Source organism: Mastomys coucha, unplaced genomic scaffold, assembly GCF_008632895.1.
Source record: "Mastomys coucha isolate ucsf_1 unplaced genomic scaffold, UCSF_Mcou_1 pScaffold15, whole genome shotgun sequence".
Taxonomy (NCBI): domain Eukaryota; kingdom Metazoa; phylum Chordata; class Mammalia; order Rodentia; family Muridae; genus Mastomys; species Mastomys coucha.
Window position 1 is genome coordinate 159,720,371 of NW_022196897.1, and position 14,931 is coordinate 159,735,301.

Here is a 14,931-nt window from a genome sequence, read left to right on the forward strand (position 1 = left end):
CACACACAGCCTGCACACACACACACAGCCTGCACACACACACAGCCTGCACACACACACACACACAGCCTGCACACACACACTGGCTGGCTGGCTGCCCTCTTTGCATCTTTCTCCAGGCCAGGGAACAGTCCCATGAGTGGAGTGACCTAGGTCCAGCCGTCTCTGCCAGCTGGCAGGAAGACAAGCAGGCTGTCTGGCTGCAGAGCCTCCGGTGTGGAGAAGGAGGCAGGAGCTGAGTGACAGAGGAAGGAAACCGGAGGCTGAGTGAAATCCTCAGGACTGAGATTCAGGAACAATTTTGTATTGTTCCGTCCTGCAGGCAGCTTGGGAAAGTGCCCCAGTCTCTGCTGCAAGTGGGTCTCCAGTCTCAATTCATTGTTAAATAACACTTTCCATGCTTCTAACTCTGGAAGGATGTGATGATCTCCAAGCTGGGATACAGGCTGTGTGTGTGTGTGTGTGTGTGTGTGTGTGTGTGTGTGTGTGTGTGTGCAGGCTGTGTGTGTGTGTGTATGTGCATGGTGTATGTATGTATGCTGGCTGTGTGTGCATGTATGTGTATGGAGGCTGTGTGTGCAGGCTGTGTGTGTGTGTGTGTGTGTGTGTGTGTGTGTGTTTGTGTGTGTGTGTGAATAGAAGTGGTGTTGACATGGCTAGATGGGATAGGAACAGGGCTTTAGGCTGGGCAGGAACCAAAGGGGCTCTACCCACTCCATGCACGAACAGTCCTCACTCCGAAGTTCCCAATCTATTGTCCCTTAACCCCGGAGTCTGGGAAATTTAGCAACTACATATGTAACTCAGGCAAAGGGACAATTGAACAAGCTGAACAGACCAGAAACTCCACACTTCAGAAACTTTCAGAAACTTTGCACTTCATTTTCCTTTAGAATATACTGTGTGACCCAGGCTGGTCTCAGACTCTGGACAATCTCCTGTCTCAGCCTCTCAAGTGTTCAGATTACAGATGTACACCACTAGGCCTGGATTACACATGACTCTTGACAGCTGGAGTTCCTCCTCTTAGGGCTGTCCATGGCTCATGGTTTGAGGCCTGGGTCAAGCATGGCTGTTGAACCTCATGATCCGCATATGGGTGTGGCTGGCAGATATTTGTGGTGGGAATAAGGCCTGAAAGTGACATCTTGGGAGCTCTCCACCTTGTTCTAAGAGTACTGATAACATGAAAAGTTCCCACCGAGATGGCTGGAGAGATGGCTCAGCAGTTAAGAGCACTTGCTGCTCTTTCAGAGACCCCAGGTTTGGTTCTCAGCACACACACAGTAGCTCACAACCATTTGTACCTTCAGTTTCAGGGACTCAGACTCCCTCGGCTGACCTCTGGGCACCAGGCATGCACATAGTACAGAGACACGTATGCAGGCAAAGCACTCACATACATCTGTATTGGTTACTTTCTGGGTTGTGATAAAGCCCCGTGACTGAGGTCACTGGTCAAGAATAAGACCACTACCATGATGTTTGAGCCAATTTTGAAGTAATTTTATTAAAAACTGGCCAGGATGATGGACATTGGCCAGGTCCATACCCAGGACTCCCAAAGAATAGATACGAATTCTGTTATTTCTGTGTTTTTAATGGCAAAACCAAGACTACATACTTCCTGCCTTCGTCCAGTCTGTAGCAAGCATTCGTCCTGGTGCACTTCCTGGTTACATACCTCTCACCTCCGTGTGATCAAGTACATCCTGCGCCATTGGGGCAACCAACCTTGTTTACAGAAGTGGAAACACACAGCTTGTTATTTTACATGAGCAAAAGCATTCCAGAACTTCAGGAAGTTATTTGGTTTGGGGCAAGTGGGACTTATAGGATAGAGGTATCTTTGTTTTACAGATCTCTTAAGCATAGTAATTTTAGCTTAAAACATAACTTTAGTTGGGCTTGTGGTTCCAGAGGGTTAGGGTCCATGATGCAAAGGCATCTATCTGGGAGCTCACAAGCCAGAGAGAGAGAGAGAGAGAGAGAGAGAGAGAGAGAGAGAGAGAGAGAGAGAGAGAGAGAGAGAGAAGGGAGAACGAACAAACTCAAAATGGTACAGGTCTTTTTGAAACCCCAAACCACTCGGCTTATGTGATTTACATGGACAATGGATGATTCAAGTACAATGTAAGAGGCCTGGGGCAGAGTTCTCTGTGTGTTGGCCCCTCAGGAGCCAGGAGAGGGCCCAGGGATGCCACATCAAAAACAGAGGACTCTGTCACAGCTCTCCAGAGTATCAAGGTTTCCTGTGGTATCCCCAGTGGTGCTTGGTTTTTATTCAAGCAGAAGGCTCTGTCAGGCTACTCAGAAAGAGTTGGTTTTTCCTTTGTGCCTGGAGGCCAGTTCAGACCTGAGACCCAGCCAAAAGCGTGACATCAGAGAGGCAAATGAGCCCCAGAGAACCCTGGAAGGCTGTTGCTGTGGTCGGATTTATGAACACATCCCTGAAAGACAAGCCTCCCCTCTAGCCAGCTTGTAGCTGGGGCCAGAGAGGTCATTATGCTCTCTGCCCTGTGGTTGAACTCCCCAGAATTCCTGACAGTAGAATTTGCACCCACCTCCCCCCACCTCTGGACTGCTTCCTCCTGTCCAGCCACCCCTGGGGCCTGGGCTGTGACTCATGTGCAGGTGAGGGTGAGGGCCTGAGAGAAACAGCATTGCAACGGACAAGGGACAAGGAAGCCCGAGAGGACCTCTCGAGTGCACACCAGGCATTCAAGTGCAGGCTCACCCCAGGATTTACTCAGCCCCAGTAAGACAGCTCAGATCCTCAGGCCTTTGGGACAGACGTCTGATTGATGGGGAGGCCTGTGGGATACTTGGAGGTAGAAATCTTCCATGGATATCCATCTTCTTAGGAAGGTTGTGGCTCCTATTTGCTAGCCTCAGCTAAGCCACTGCAACTCCTCCAAGAGGTTTCATTAGTGAGGACTTCATGGAGGCCTGCTGTACCTCTGAAATCCAAGACCGGAGGCAGGGTTGGTGGGATCCTCCCCCTCCCATCCACATCTAACCTTGACCTCCGCCTCAGAGCACACCCTGATACTCAGCACCTCAGATCAGTAAGGAGAAAGTTTGCTCCTCACAGGGGCCCTTAAGCCCTAGGCTGGGATGGAAACTTGCTGGTCCCCATGGACCTGCCTTGGCTGTGGGCTGAATCCCCATGGAAGCAGTACATGGCGTTGGTTAGGTTCGTTCCCAAAGAGGGCACTGTCATGTTCAGCTAGGATGTCTGGAGTCGGCAGGCTGAAATCCGGGTCCCTGGGGAAGGGTGGGGGGAAGCTTCTGGGTTCTGAGAAGCCATGAACTGCTTTGTGTTTTGTTCCTAACGCGTCTCACATCTAAATGAAAGGTACATAACATGTCCATTAAAACACACGTAACGTCGGCTGGGTATGGTATCCAGACTTGAATCTTGGGAGGCAGAGATAGACAGATCGCTGTGATTCCGAGGCCCAGCTTTGATCTACAAAGGAACTTCCAGGGTGACCAGGCTTACACGATGCGATCTGTCTCAGAACAAAACCTCAAAAATGTGTGTAACTTATGAGGGTACATTGCTGCATTGTTTTATGACTACTGGAGCAGTGACACTGCCAGACAGGGCCCAGGCACTGCTGGGACAGGGGACAAAGGAGACACACCTACCCAGGCTCTCACATAGACTGTTAAGAACACTTGAATGCAGACAAGCCTCCTGCTGTGCGCTGGGCAGGGTATGATCGGTGGGCCTGGAAAGTGGCTGTCACCAGCCCTCATCCCAAGGAACCTACTGTACTCTTCCACGTGAATTCCTGGATGTTGGGGGAGAGGGTGCTGGGTGACTGTGTTGTGGCTGAAGCTTTGTCACCCCAGGAGACTCTCTTTTGCCCTCCACCACACCCCAGGCTTGCAAATGCCTCTGGTTCTTCCGCTGAGCTCAGCATCGCACCCACCCCTAATTCTGCCCCAGTCTTTTGCTCTTAGCTTGAGTCATCCAGACCTCAGTTCCCAGGCCCTACTCCTTTTCCCTCACTACAGACTGCTGTTTCCAGAAGACCTCTCTGTTGTCTTGTCCGCCTCTGGCTTAGGACTACGCACACAGTAGGCACTCCATTACTGTCTGAGGAAGAGGCCTGGCTGAAGGGTTTTGAAGGACAACAAAGCCCAGAAAGACAGTCTACTGAAGCAGAAGTGGGCAGACTTGGGCCCCTGGGAGGAAGAGTGGGGCAGGCTGGGACAGAACCGAGTGTCTTGGCTAGGGTGGACAGTGCTTCCTCAGCGTGGGCTACTGCAGGCTGAGTCTCCTGCTCAGGTGACCACGCCACCTCCACACCCTGCAGAACTGTTTCGTTAGGTGCAAAGGGTCAGAGAACCTTCGGGATTTTCCTGGGCTGTTGAATCTCCCAGGGTCACGGAATAAGACTCTACAATTTATGACTTAAGAGACCAGCTGTCTGAAGCCAGATGTTGGGAGGGCACTGCCCTCTGGAGGCTCGAGGGAGTGTCCTTGAGGGCTTGCTGGCTGCAGGTGGCTGGGCAGGTCCAGACTCAAGGCCTTGCCTCCAGTCTCTGCCTTTAGATGGCATTCCTGCCATGTGTGTCTCCCAGCTTCTCTGAGCATTCGCTCCTCCTCTAAGGACACCTGTTACACTGCACCAGGCCAAACACCTTGTAAGTCAGTCTCACCTAAAGTGACTCTTACAAACACTTGGATTTGAGGACACAATATGGTCTGGCACAGGATCTGTCCAGACTCTCTCTGTTTCTCTGTCTCTCTCTGTCTCTGTCTCTCTGTCTCTGTCTCTCTCTCTCTGTCTCTCTCTGTCTCTCTCTCTCTGTCTGGCTTGGACTTTGTGAACTCAGTATATCATAACCATTTCCCGGATAGGGAAACTGAGGCCCAAAGAATTGTCAGGGGAAAACTGCGAATGTAACCCTACACCCTTAGAGCCCAGGACGTGATAGTAGACGTGTGTAGCAGCCACAGTGTCTTCCTGACAAGGGCAGCGCCGTTAGAAGCCTTGAAGAACAGAAGGCAGAATTCTAACCAGTCTCAATAGAATAGAGAGAGGCAGTTTAGTGTGTTGGGCCGCCGGGCTCCCTGTCTAGACAGGGCGAGCATTCAGATAGAGATGGATTTCCAGGCTGCAGCCAGCACAGCAGCCCCTGGCGAGGCTCCCAGCTCCGGGGATTCATTTACTTTGCATTCGTGAGCAGACGCCTCAGAGGTCCCAGTTGTGGGCATATCACCACGTTGCAGGGGGCCCCAGAGGCACTGGCTGGTGCGCTCACTTTTCCCAGACAATTTAGCTGCTTACAAGTCAATAAAAACAAGGTTGCTTGGGATGGGGGCTTCATCTTCTTCCAGCCGCACCGCTGTCAGAACGCGTGACTGCGCAAGTGGGACCATTAAACTCCTAATTAGCTTTCAGAATCGGTGGGCTGGGAGTGGAGGAGGAGCAGGGGACCGGCCCTGGCAGGCATCTCACCGAGTGTCTTATTTTATTTCTCTCTCGGTTGGAAGTGGAAACAGCTCTCTGTCACTCATGGGCCAGTGAAGGAGGAGACTGCAGCTCCATCCCTGACTGTTTTTAAGCTGTGTGCTCTGTAGCCAGTTCCTCACCTCTCTGGGCCTCAGGTTATTCCCGGGGAAGATGAGCTCTGGCTCTCAGGGGAGTTAGAGAAGTGTCAGATTATTTTAGAAGGCCACCGCCTTTTACTGTAGAGAGGGGAGCTACACAGGACAACCTCATCAGGTGCTGCCCTCTTTATTTTTCGAGGAAGGGTCTCTCACTGGGATCTAGGGCTTGCCTGTTTGGTTAAACTTGCTGGTCAGTGAAATTCAGGGTCCTGCTTGCCTGCCTGTTTTAGGGTTTCTATTGCTGCAACAAAATACTATGACCAGAAAGCAAGTTAGGGAGGAAAGGGTTTATTCGGTTGACACTTGTGTTCATCATAAATGGAAGTCAGGACAGGAAAGGGCCCTGAAGGTAGGTGCTGCTGCAGAGGCTGTGGAGGGATGGTGCTCACTGGTTTGCTTCCCCTGGCTTGCTCAGCCTGGGAACCCAAGACCACCAGCCCAGGGAGGGAACTGTCCACAAAAGGCTGGGCCCTCCCCATTGATCACTAATTAAGAAAATGCCTTACAGCTGTATCTTATGGAGAAGTTTTCTCAATTGAGGCTCCCTCGTCCCTGAGGACCTTAGCATACGTCAAGTTGACAGAAAACCAACTAGAACACTGCTCTTCTCTAGCACTGGTGTTGGCATCAGGGCCTCCAAAACCCATGATATCACATAGGCGGGCCTCACAGACCTGTTGCCAAGGCAACAGCCGCCATATTCCCAGAATCCATTGGGCTCACCTCCCACCTTTACCTGTGACCACCACGTCACCACACACACAGACACACACACACACACACACACACACATACACACACACACATATATATATATACACACATATATATGGAATGCCTCTCTCTCTCTCTCTGTCTCTCCCTGCTCTTTCTGCCACCACCCCGTCTGTCTCTCCCAATAAAGCCTCTTACACATGGACCTGTTTGGGCCTAGTGTGTGTTGTGTCCAGGTGAGAGCTGCCATTCTAACACATCAACTACAGGCATGTGCTCTATTGCTCAGATTAAATGCATTTTTAAAAGATGCTTTGCGGTTATAACATAGTTGGATCATTTCTCTTTTTTCTTTACTCCCTCCAAACCTCTCATGTATCTACCTCACCCCCAAAGCTCTCTTTCAAATTCATGGCATCTTTTTCTTTAACTGTTGTTACGTTTATGTTGTTACATTTATTTAAATGTTGTTACATACATGAATATAAACCCATAATACAACCTGCTCATAGAGTTTCTGTAGAGTCCTTGTATGTGTGTGTTCAGAGTTGACAAGTCTCTATAGTCCTTGTATGTGTGTGTTCAGAGTTGACCAGTCTCTATAGAGTCCTTGTATGTGTGTGTTCAGAGTTGACAAGTCTCTATAGTCCTTGTATGTGTGTGGTCAGAATTGACCAGTCTCTATAGTCCTTGTATGTGTGGTCAGAGTTGACAAGTCTCTATAGTCCTTGTATGTGTGTGGTCAGAGTTGACCAGTCTCTATAGTCCTTGTATGTGTGTGTTCAGAGTTGACCAGTCTCTATAGTCCTTGTATGTGTGTGGTCAGAGTTGACCAGTCTCTATAGTCCTTGTATGTGTGTTCAGAGTTGACGAGTCTCTCTAGAGTCCTTGTATGTGTGTTCAGAGTTGACCAGTCTCTCTATAGTCCTTGTATGTGTGTGTTCAGAGTTGACGAGTCTCTCTATAGTCCTTGTATGTGTGTTCAGAGTTGACGAGTCTCTCTATAGTCCTTGTATGTGTGTGTTCAGAGTTGACGAGTCTCTCTAGAGTCCTTGTATGTGTGTGTTCAGAGTTGACCAGTCTCTCTAGTCCTTGTATGTGTGTTCAGAGTTGACCAGTCTCTCTAGAGTCCTTGTATGTGTGGTCAGAGTTGACGAGTCTCTCTAGTCCTTGTATGTGTGTTCAGAGTTGACCAGTCTCTCTAGAGTCCTTGTATGTGTGTGGTCAGAGTTGACGAGTCTCTCTAGTCCTTGTGTGTGTGGTCAGAGTTGACCAGTCTCTCTAGAGTCCTTGTATGTGCGTTCAGAGTTGACGAGTCTCTCTAGTCCTTGTATGTGCATTCAGAGTTGACGAGTCTCTCTAGTCCTTGTATGTGCATTCAGAGTTGACGAGTTGGTACTGACTTACCTGTGCTCCTCCCTGGGGAAGATTATTTCTCCTGCTCTTGGTACTTCTCCTCTGCTGCCTGTGGTTCTTTGTCTAGGGTTGTGGCCTCCTGATCCCTTGTCCTCCTGGCCTTGTCCATGTTAGCAGGTTTATTGTTGCTGTCCTTGCTCTGCTCTTGATGAGACAGTCACGGTGGTGGGACCGTGGGTGTAGCCTCTGGCGTTCCTAGGAGACAGAGTCTTACAGCAAACTTTCTGTTCCCTGGCTCTTAAATCTTTCCAGCCTCTTCTGCAGTGTTCCTAGAGCTTTGAATGCAGGAGCTGTGCTGTTGATGTAATCTCTGGGACTAGGCCTGATTTCCCTTTTGCTGAGTGAGCCCAATCAGTGACTTAAGTCCAATTAGAAAGATGTTGGTTACGACCAAGATATGTGTACCACCACTGCACCCTTCAAGGTTGTGGTTCAGAGGTGTCATATCTGGGTAAAGTGTCATATCTCCTATATTCTGCCCTAGGCCAAGGTGACGAGGGATATTCCACAGCCCTAGAACCATGAGTTCAGCGAGATAGGAGGATTTGAACAGAGCTGGGAGTTGAGGGAGAGAGAGACAGAGAGACAGAGAGACAAAGAGAGACAGAGACAGAGACAGAGAGACAGAGACAGAGACAGACAGAGACAGAGAGGAAAGAGAAATGAGAGGGGAGAGGAGAGAGAGGGAGGGAGGAGAGAGAAGAGAGGAAAGACAGAGGTGTGGGGGAGAGGCAAGGGAAGAGAGAGGAGAGACAGACAGAAGAGCTTGTTGGCACTAGAGTCCAGCCCGTGTCCAGTAGCCATTGTTCAAGGGAGGCCTGCTTTGAGGCCTGCCACATTACCCTGGTAATAACTGGTGAGGCTGGAACTCTCATTGTCCTGTCAGAGGAGGAGGAACCTGTGGGTTATGGTGTCCCACTGGGCCCAAGCAAGCCAGCCTGGCAAGGTGCCTCTATAGGACTTGAGGCTGAAGGCCATGAACTCCACAGAGGGAGGGAACTTGCCAGCCTCTCAGCTTTGCTTGGTGTCAGCATGGCTCTGCCTCTCCTATTTCCAGCCAAACACTTTGGAAATGGTGGAGGCGTCAGCCCATACAGCCTCTGAGGTACCGACTCTGAGCTGTTTGTGCTCAGCAAGGGGAGTGTGCTCTGCCAGCTCTCCTCGGGCTCGAGCTGTTCTGCTGGCTTCAGGATGGGCCTGGAAACCTGCTCCCCCAGTGTGGGCTTTGCAGCGTCTGAACAACAGTGTTCCACGGGAGGGAACATCGGAGCTGCTTTGGAATAGAGCAAATCCCCACCAGCGGCTGGCAGGAAATGACATCCGTGGAGGGCTGTGAGCTCAGGCGCCTAGCCCAGCGGATCCCCACTTGCCTGCTGGAGCCACATAACCATGGTTCCTGGGAAGTTGCATCTGAGGCCTGCCCACATGGATGGCCTTGGCTCAGGTAGGACAGGCTCAGGCCCTACACAGACACAACTGCTTGTGGCAGGGGTCTGTTCCTTCATTTGTAAATGTCTATTGATCCTTCTTGGGCTGGAGCCTGACTGTACCCCTGCATGAAACCACTGACAAAGTTGAAGACATAGTGTGTGTGTGTGTATGTGTGTGTATGTGTGTGTGTGTGCAGCTTGTCTCATGAAGAGTTTCACATTATAAAATGCCAAGACAGACAAGCCACCAGGTGTGGGGGTGGTGTGGGGCCAGCGACTTTGACGATGTAGCCTTTGTGTGGAGCAAGAGGATCCATGTTAGCCATGTGAGGCTCAGGGAAGGGCCAGATGACACAGGGCTAGGGGATACAAGTTCTTTGTCATAAGCTGAAGAGAGACACTTGTGGGTCCTTGCTAGTACACAAAATGTCAGCCCTTTGCCAGTCATTTGGGAAGTTACCACTGGCAGGTGTACCGTGAGCCAGTTTAAGCCCCAGTGGGGATGGCCAAGAGAGGCGAACATCTGGCAAGACTGTAGGCTGCTTGCTTCAGGCCAGACATGTCTTCAGAAGACTGTGAGACTTTGGGGGGAAGCATGACTGTGGTGGGGATCCAGGCTTAGCGCAGCCCAACAGTGGTTAACTGTATGGGCCCAGGAGCTTGGGGGCGTGTCTACGTGTGAAGCTTGCTTGTGTACCTTCGGCTCTGTGACTCTTCGTAGGTGGCTTAGCTTCTCTGTGCTTTAATGTCCTGGTCTACGATTTCTATGCCCCAGCGAGTGCATTGTCAGGGCCACAGACGGCGGCCACAGATCTTGAGAAGGATCTCCAACTCCAGAGCATGTGCACTATAGCAGATAATGCCTCTGTGAGCGACTGCTCCCCCACCCCCGCCAGCATAGCTCCTCCACACACTGTGGAATCATGCCATATTGGTCAGGAAGGCTTCCCTGCAAGCTGAGTGAGTATGGATCCAAAAGGGTCCCAGAAAGAAGGGGTTCATTTTCCCTCATGGCGAGAAATCCAGCAAGTAGCTGGGTTCTTCTGGAGGGATAAACCTGGCCTCTCTTGAGGTTCCTGCATAGATGCAGGATGTATGTGTACCATGTGCATGCAGTGCCTGCAGAGTCCACGAGAGGGCTTTGGATCCCCGGAAATGGAGTCACAGCTGGTTGTGAGCCAGAAACCAATCCCAGGTCCTCTACAGGAGCAGCAAGTGCTCTTAACCACTGAGCATTCTTTCAGACCCCATTTTTTTTTTAATTACTGTTTTAATACTTACTTATTACATGTATTTATATGCTTCTACCATGGCTCATGTGTAGAAGTCAGAGGACACCTGGGGGTACAGCAATGTGGGTCCTAAGTATTGAACTCATGTCATCAGGTTTGCTGGCAGATTACCCACCATGCTGGACAATTCTATGTCAATCTGATACGAGCGAGAGTCACTGGAGGAGAGAGAGGGAAGGCACAATTGAGAAGATGCCTCTATGAGATTGGGCAAGCCTTTGGGGAATTTTCTTAATTAGTGATTGATGGGAGAGACCCAGCTCCTTGTAGTGGGACCATACCTGAGTTGGAGGTCCTGGAGTCTCTATATAAGACTTTATGAGGAGCAAGCTACTGAGCAGCACTTCTCCAGGGACTCTGCATCAGCTCCTGTTTCCATCCAGGTTACTGTTTGAATTCCTGTTCTGACTTCTTTCCATGATGAACAGCGACATGGGACCACAAGCCAAATGAACTCTTTCCTCTCCAAGTCGCTTTTGGTCGAGGTGTCTCCCCACTCAGTTAGACAGTAACTCTACAGGGCGATGTTGGCGCACACCTTTAATTCCAGCACTTGGGAGGCAGAGGCAGGCAGATTTCTCAGTTCGAGGCCAGCCTGGTTTGCAGAGGGAGTTCCAGAACAGCTAGGGCTACACAGAGAAACCCTGTCTCAGGGAAAAAAAAATAGGAATTCTAACTAAGACATCTACTGAGGGGCTGGAGAGATAGCTCAGCAGGTAAGAGCGTTCACTGGACTGTTCTTCAGAAGGTCCTGAGTTTGGATCCCAGAAACCACATGGTAGCTCACAACCACCCTTAATGAGATATGACGCCCTCTTCTGGTGCATTTGAAGACAGCTACAGTGTATTACACTGGAGCGAGCAGGGCTGGAGCGAGCAGGGCTGGAGCGAGAGGCTATTTGTACAGCTACAGTGTACTCATACACATAAAATTAAAAAAAAAAAGACATCTACTGAACCACTTAATTCAAAATGGAGACACTTTCCTCTGTCTCTCTGTGTTGAGAGTCAGGTGACTGTGGTGTCTGAGGTGCGGCTGGGGCCAGTGGGCCATACCAACCCTTGTGGCTCGAGTTCTGCCTCTAGGCAGATGGAGCTGGGTGATTGTGAGCTTTTGGGGTGGTGACTCAGTGTCTACATTCACCACCAGATGCAGTCTGCACGCAATAGGGGAACCAGGCTGCCCTCTGTCCCCAGTCCCTGTGGACACTGTCTCTTGGTTGGACATGGAATTTTAGGTGTTCCCCTGAAGGAGATCTGATGCAGGTGACACACAAGGTACTGTGTTTTGGGGGTTAGGGTTGGCATCTTATAAAGTGACTCCGTAGGCTGTAGCAGGCTGTAGCTGTGTATGGAGATGGAGCTGAGGGATACTCCACAAACATTTGAGGAGGTTTGCTTCCTTCCTTCCTTCCTTCCTTCCTTCCTTCCTTCCTTTCTTCCTTCCTCTCTCTCTCTCTCTCCCTTTCTCTCCTTCTTTCTTTCTTTCTTTCTTTCTCTTTTCTCTCCTTTTCTTTTGTCTTTTTTGTCTTTCTTTTTTTTCTTCTTTTCTATTTTTTTTTGTTTGGTTTGGTTTAGTTTTGTTTTTTTAAGATAGGGTCTCTCTGTGCAGCCCTTGCTAACCTGGAATGTGCTTTGCAGGTCAGACTAGTCTTGAACTCACAGATATCTGCCTCCATCTGCATCTTGATTACTGGGATAACGGGCATGAGCCATCACTGCCTGGCGAGAATACTTTCAAAGATAATTCTAGGCTCCTGGTAAATCCCACAAGTGTCTTTCCTCTCTCTGGGGGTGGGGATGGGGTGGAGAGTTGGGGGGGCAGTGTTGGATTTGGGGGAAATGACCGAAAATGACCTCCTTGAGTGCTAGCAACCAAACAGACATGGAAGTCCAGGGGCTGAATCAACTGGCCAAGGAGTCAAGCTCTACAGTGGCCCTTACCCATAGTTCGTCCTGGTGCCTGGCCCCGTTAATGCCAGACTGGCCCCATGACACCCCTGAGATGGTTGTTCCCAGGGATAGGACACAGCTCTCAGAGAACCAAGACAAGTCAACCCTTGTGGGATCACTTGGCTCTGAGCCAGCTCTCTCATCTTTATCCCTGACTGCCATCTGCAGAGGAGGGTTTGCTGCGGTTGAGAGACAGCCCATACTGGGTGTCTTAGAATAGCCAAGGGATGGTATTTATCATAGTTCCAGGGACCAGGACCCAAACGGAGGTGTCCCGAGGGCTGTGAACACACTGGAGCCTGCTCCTTCCTGCTCCAGGTCCCACCTCTGTCTTCCTACATTCTTCCATGGCTCCTATGACTTGTGCCAAGTCACCCAGGAGGACCATGGGCAGATGCTTTTTCCAAATACCATCAGCTTCCCAGGTTCCAGGACCTGTGACCTTCCAGGTGAGAGGCAGATTTGTAAGCAGTGACCATAGCTTTGCTTTATGGTTTTGGAAAGGCCTCAGATTTCCCTCTTTAATTATTTAAACGAATAAGCATTCCTTATGTGTCTGCATATGCATGTGGGGGGGTGCTGGGGTGGGGGCCAGAAGAGAGTGTCAGATCCCCTAGAGCTGGAGTTAAAGGCAGTTATGAGTGACCTGTTGTGGGTGCTGGAAACTGAACATGGAACTGGAAAATAGGTAAGATGCCTCTTCACTGCTGAGCCATCCATCGCTGCAGCCCCTCTGTCTTAATTGATAAGCATGGGGGGGGGGAGGAATTCTAATTCTTTGAAAGTATTGTCTTTTGGGGGCTGATTAAATGAGCCCAGGATTTAGCTCAGACCTGGCTCTGGGCAATATGGTGTTAAATGACCATGGAGGCACTTAAGAGAGGATCTCGTCTCAGCCCCTTCCTGTCACCTTTCTATTTCCTTCCATCCCCTTCCCCTGGCTCCCTTCCTCTGGACCCCGCCCCTTTCCAGGAGCACCTGCATCTCCAGGCCGCCATCTGAACCCAAAGCCTCTTCGTGGGAGCACCAGTCATAGGGAAAGCCTTCTGCCCCAGGTGCCAATGGGGCAGAGCGCTGCTTCCAAGTGCAGAGCTAAGCTGGAGGCTCTTGTGGGTGAGCGCTGGTATGGGAGTGACTCTAAATTCCCAAGTCTCCACACAGTTTCCTAACTGTATCTTTTTGTGTCACTGTCTCAGAATAGACACACTTGTGGGCTTTCCTGGGCTCAAAATAGTCGTGAGCTAGGGCTTGCCATCCGCATCCGAGTTTGAGTTACAGCAAATCGCTTACTACTTCTGATTGGAAGGTTCCCTTGGCAAATGGGCCTCCTTTTATGGAAGAATGAAGTCTCCCCGCAGGCTGGGTGGGCTCTGAATGGTGGCCCTCAGCAGGTCACTTGGGTGTGTCCTGACATGGAGATCGTATCTTCATGTCTGCTTTGGACTGGGTTTCTGGAGTTTGGTGGGGTTGTTACTCGATGCCCTGGGAGGGGTGTCACTTGCTGCTCTAGGTCACCTTGAGATTATGGCTTCTGCTTGGGTCCATCCCAGTCTGTCAGGGTGAGCAGGATCCTGGCTTAGGCAGTGTCTTAGTCAGGGTTTCTATTCCTGCACAAACATCATGACCAAGAAGCAAGTTGGGAGGAAAGGGTTTATTGAGCTTACTTCCATGTTGCTGTTGATCACCAGAGGAAGTCAGGACTGGAACTCAAGCAGGTCAGGAAGCAGGAGCTGATGCAGAGGCCATGGAGGGATGTTCCTTACTGGCTTGCTTTTCCTGGCTTGCTCAGCCTGCTCTCTTATAGAACCCAAGACTTCCAGCCCAGAGATGGCACCACTCACAAGGGGCCCTACCCCCTTAATCACTAATTGAGAAAATGCCCCACAACTGGATCTCATGGAGGCACTTCCCCAAGTGAAACTCCCTTCTCTGTGATAACTCCAGCCTGTGTCAAGTTGGCACACAACACCAGCCAGGACAGGCAGAGAAGTGAGTTTAAATCTCATCTCTCCCACAAGGAGCCCTCGTGACTGTGGATGGCTCTGCTCCTCTTTGTACCTCTGCATCCCTTTGCATTCAGGTCGGGGACAGCTTGTGGAATCCACCAAGGCTGTCGTGAGGATAAACGCATGCCTTTGTGCCTGGTGTGGGGAAACTGTTAGCAGCTTGGATTCCCTGGCAGACAGTAGGTATATAGTAAATGTCTGTGGACCCCAACAGAATTAGAGGTCACTGTCCTTTACATCCTAGCACAAGGTGTCTCAAAAGCTGAGCAGGGATCTCCAGAGTGGTAGGTCTGTAGGAGCTGCAGGGAGCTGCGGAAGAAAGGCTGTGGGGAGGAGACAGCCTCGGAGTCATGGGTCAGCCGTGCAAGAGGGCAAAGAAAGGAAGCGCCCTTCTATTCTTTACAACAGGAATGAGCCTCAAAGGCTGAAAGAAACAAGAAAGGAGAGAGGGGGAGGGAGAGAGAGAGGAAGAGGGAGAGGGAGAGGGAGAG